General features: G+C 39.3%; 1 pseudogene; it reads right to left on the bottom strand.

Moving 5' to 3' along the window:
• Positions 1–901: 901 nt before the first annotated feature.
• Positions 902–5312, bottom strand: part of LOC112810039 (large ribosomal subunit protein uL6 pseudogene) — a 34692-nt pseudogene continuing 30281 nt past the window's right edge.

Below are 5312 nucleotides of genomic sequence, written 5' to 3'. Positions count from 1 at the left end.
GGCCTTGGTAGAAAATGAGGTGTTCCATATTTTAATCTGAAATAGAGGGACACTCTGCTCTTCTAGTAAATGTTATATTGGGGAGGGTTCTCTCAAAAATTTTAGTAGTTAATGTCTAATCTATTAATTCCCTCAGCATGACAACAGCAAACAAGTTTTTAAGGACTTCCTGAGTATAAAATCTGGACCCAAATCTCTAGCTATATAATTTCATCAGCAGGAAGTGCCTTTTTGCAGACCTTACTGCTAGTCTGATAAAACCACTGATTCTGCTGCTGTTGATAAACTCCCTACATTAAAGTCTTCAACCTTCAACAATTTTCAATTCCAAGCAAAACCTAACAATTTTATTTTCTGTGTGCTTCTCATTTACCCAGAGTAATATGCTGTCCTTTCCCACAGCATATCAGGTTGGCTCAGCTCACGATGGTGAGACAAGTTTCCTAAGGTTCATTTTCCAGAACACTAACTGCTTAACATTGACTGGATTGAAACTCTTCTTCCCCCAAACTAATAATGAAGGTGCCTTTACATTTTCATCCATGGTGGAACGAGAAAACTCAGACCGATGGCTAACTTATAGTCGAACTTTCTCTCTCGCCTGTGGATTTTCAGAAAAAGCTACTCTGTAAAGCCCTCCTAGGACTTTAAGCACAAAAAGCTAAAAAATAACAGAGAGAAACACCCTAACTAAGGGAAGCATGCTTAACTAAGCCATCCATGACCACGGGTTCAGTTGTAGAAGGTGGATGCCAATATCTAGTGAGATCAGAACTGAGAGGGAGAGAACAATTTTTTTTTCCCAAATCAGTATAGCTTTTATTGCGTCTTTAAAATATCAGGAATAAGTCTGAAAAATCATCTGGCATCCTGCTGTTTCTGTAGATGGACAACTCAGATCTTATTCATCAGCCTGCTGAACTGTTCCTTTTTCAGAAACACAGATACCATCCAAGAATTTTCTGATATCCTTGTTTTTAACAGTTGTGGCTTGCTGAATCAAAGCAGCTGAGTTTCATACAAGTTCAATGTCATTTCCTTCAAGAATTAACTCATCTTTTTGGGCTTGAGATACAGAATAAGCAACACCCGACCTCATCCAAACCCTGCAGATATATTTTTCATCCAAGAAATTTCGGATTTCAACAAGAGAACCATTCTCCTGAGTAACAACGTTGATGGGGAAGTGAGCATATACCTCATCTTGTAACGGAAGCCCAGTGCAACGCCCTTGATCATGTTCTGTGCGTGACTACAGACAGTGTGAACAGTAGCCAGCTCTTTTCTATTTCCCCACCATTTGTCAACTTGGAGCCTCTTCTTTTTCTTTCCAAGAAGACTGAGTTCTACACTGATGTGATTGAAGTCCCTTCGCAGTGTTCCTCTGGGACCTTTCACAATAACTGTGCGTCCCTTCAGAGTGATGTCGACATTTTCTGGAATGTCGACAGTCTGATTGCTGAGAATGGTCTTCCCTTCTCTCAGGAGATGCAGCAAAGAGTAGGGGGAGACAATTTTGAAGCTTAATTTCAGAAATCAGATTCAGCTGCGAGAAGACCTGCGGGGCAAGCATCAAATGCAACACTAAACCAAGGCCAGGGTACCATACTTCAGATACACCAGAAATCCAGTGCAATTTTAACAGGGACAGGGGAAGAGATCTGTGTACCTCTAGTCCTACTCACTAACATTTCTGTGGAGTAAGGTGGTACAAAAATTCTTCTAGACAGCTTAGGACAGCTTAGGACCCACTTCTGTGTGTCAGAGGACCTTGTGAAGGAAAAATTGGGCATGGATGTGCATTTTGGGGGTAGTGGTGGTGGTGGTGGTAATGTTCAGGAGTCTCGGTGTCAGAGGCTCATAAGAAGCCTGTCCTACACTATAAAGTGGGTATGGGCGGGGCCCATGTGCAAGCAGACAGCACAGCTAAAGACTTATTTTGGAGCAGGCAATGTGTGAGGGGGCATTTGGAGCCGTGTGCTAGCTTTGTCCCTTAAGTTTCAAGATGCATGCTTTAAATACCAGAGACATGTTGGATCCCAGTATTACTTCAAACCCGGAAGGACTAATCAGCCTGGATATTTGCTTAGAAGCCCGTGACCGAAGCATATTGGAGGAGACGTTCTGACAGTATTTATGTCAAAGTTCCTTTTCTAGTCAGTTTGGTTCTTCTAGTGAAGACTGGGGTGGGTGCCATGAAGTCAGCAATTCGTTTGGTGACGGTATCAGCAATCGCTTTTTATTCCTCAGCCCGGTGATTCACACAGACCTCTCCATGACCTCTCACAAACAGAAGTCATTTCAACTAGAGTCCAAGCAACTTCCTAGAGTTTTCTCACTGCTGCAGGCCATTGCTGTTTCAGTTTTTGTTTCACGATTCCTTTCAACTCTCACCCTTGTCCAGGCAACATGAAGAAGGAACATGCATGTATTTTCATAACTTAATACACTGAAAGGGGACAATGTAATGACCAGGGCTGAAGAACCAAATCTGTACTACAGTGCAGCTAGTTAAAAACAGACATGAGTGTTCTAATTTTAGGGATCAATGTTTTTATTCCAAAAAGGAAAACCTTTATATGTGAAGCCCTAGAGAAAAAAGGCAAATCAGCTGTCAAATGGTGTGGGTCCAGAGGCATCGGACAACTTGTCCCAAGCAACCCTGCTGAAGTGTGCTAAAGTTGAAAAGAGAAGTCAAATATTGTGATTACACATCTCTGTTTGTGTTTGCTTTATCTAAACAATTCTGTTTGAGATATGGGTACATGATTTTGCTTGTAATTGGGATATATATATATATCTTTTAAAATTAAAATTAAAGTAGTCATATGGATGAATAAAAACTCGGATGACTTTCATATAAGAAGAAATGAGTATAAAGATGGCGGCAAGGATTCAAGTTCGATGCAGGAAGACGATTTGAGAGGTTGGACCAGTGTTCAGAGAAGCAGCTAAATTCCTCAAAGAAAAGATGACTTAAAGACATTTTTCCGAGGTAGTATAAATGACTGTGTTTCAAAGATGGTGAATGCAGAAGATGACTTTCCAAGGTCTCTTCTGGGCAGATATGTTGAATCGTGAATATTCATAGCAAATGGTTTCATTAAAACACCGGTGAAGACACATCTATTTTTCCACCCAAGGACTGTGGGGTCAGTAAAACCAGTATGAAACAGTGTCTCAGAAATACTTAAAATGAAAGGATGAGCTCTTAACATTCAGGACAGCACAGCATGCCCATGGAAATGATGCGCTTTTCTTGTTTAAGGCTGGGGTACAAACAACTCATTCAGAGCAATTATTTCAAACTATGAGAAATAGAAGTGCCAGAATGGATGAGCACCATCACAGGGTTTTACAATTCATCGAATAAGAATCATAATTTGACTTTTAGACAGTCAGTTGCCCTTGAATTTTTTCAAGTTCAGTTATTGTTGAGCGTACTCGAGTTATCTCTTTTTGCTGAGTACAGACAGCAAAATTGAAAGCCACAGCATATAGAAAAATAGATTTGAAGCTTAGCCAGGGCCACTTTGGATATTTCCAGAAAAATAAATACAAACTTTATTTTAGTTGGTGGGGTAGGGGAGGCATGCATAAAAGATAAGTGAATGCATTTTCATGACAACTATAATAGGCTGGCAGAGAAAGAGTCTCTGGGATTTCAGAAGTTAGAAAAAGATGTAACTATGCCCCTTTCCTTTTACCTACCATCTTTTCTTTAAAAAGGAAGGGAAAAATGGGGCGCCTGGGGTGGCTCAGTCGTTAAGCGTCTGCCTTCTGCTTAGGTCATGACCCTGGAGTCCTGAGATCAAGCCCCACATTGGGCTCCCTGCTCCGCAGGAAGCCTGCTTCTCCCTCTCCCACTCCCCCTGCTTGTGTTCCCTTTCTGCCTGTGTCTCTCTCTGTCAAATAAATAAAGAAAATCTTAATAAAAAATAATAAATAAAAAGGAAGGGAAAAATGAAAGAAGAATACATTTCCCTGGAGTCCAAAGGGATGAACATCTGGAAAAATTAATGTAACTGGTGTTTTCCTTAGGAATCACTTTGAGGTTAGGGCTGCAGTTTTGATAAAATTGACTGAAATTAAAGTCTTTTTGGTCTAGTTAGGCTTTTCTTAACACTTGACACAATTATCTACAGTACCTTGATTTTCCCATAAGGTTTTTGAGAAAGAACAGAAGAACAGACGAACAGACTCAGAACACCTTCCCAATTTGGGGATAAAATTTCACTTAACTCAATCATGGTGCCAGTAGTATGGACAGGATGGTCCGGTTCAAAATAATGTTTATATAACATGGCTGCATGGCTTCAAGATCTTTTAAATTCTTTCCTGAGAGCTTCAGTCACTCAACGTTCACTCATCCAAAACCCTTTATATTCTCAAATATCTCAGTCCATTTCACTGTAAAAGCCAAGCATTGAGTAGAAGGAGAAAATAAATGTAGATATTTCCAAGGTTTTATTTTCTCTTTGACTCTTAAAAACTAAAGTGGAGAGATATTTCACACAATGGTTCTGATATTCCAAAATACATAGCTTTTAATCTTAGACTATCACCTCAAACTGTAGATTTTGGTGCCTTGGAAATCACAGTGTCTGTTTTTCTTTCTTTCTTTCTTTCTTTCTTTCTTTCTTTCTTTCTTTCTTGGCACTAGGAAAGACTTTGACTTCATCTGTATTTTGTCATTGAAGAAATTAAGACTCATAGCCCTCAGGTTATTTATTTTATCCACAATCAGGTAGAACAAGAATCCAGTCATTGTTATTTCAAGTTCAGTGCTTTCTGTGCTACATGATGCTACCATTCTGTTTAACTAGAAGTTCAGATCTGGCCCAGAGTCATAAATAAGAACATTTCTTGTCACTGTGATGTTCAACAAGCAATGTAAAATGAGTTATATTCTTCTGAGGTATCGAATGCATTCTGAAAATCATCCAATTGATAACAATTAGCAGTTTTAGATGAGTGGATGAGTATCATGGAGTGAGGATTGAAGCTAATTAATGAGGAATTCTGGGTAGTCGTGTTCTTCCTTTCCCGTTGGATGGTTAGACATTAAACCTTGGAGTTGTCAAATGAGTAACACCTTTGCATCAGTATTAAATTCACACACAAAGAAAATTAATTACAGGAAAGCTGTTTCAAACCCACTTTGTCAACTCTCTCGACAGGAAATTCTCACTTAGGCAGGAAAAGTCAAGTACCGCTGTCTTAAAATATCCTGTTTTTATAAGCTTTTTTTACTTCTGAAAGAGGTGATGGTGTAGAAGTTCTTTTTTTTTTTTTTTTTTTTTTTTTTTTTA

Source organism: Callorhinus ursinus, unplaced genomic scaffold, assembly GCF_003265705.2.
Source record: "Callorhinus ursinus isolate GAN/ISIS: 27379988/994484 unplaced genomic scaffold, GSC_fseal_2.0 scaffold36, whole genome shotgun sequence".
NCBI classification, from domain to species: domain Eukaryota; kingdom Metazoa; phylum Chordata; class Mammalia; order Carnivora; family Otariidae; genus Callorhinus; species Callorhinus ursinus.
Note: the sequence above shows the minus strand (reverse complement) of the source record. Positions and strands in the feature narration are given on the sequence as shown.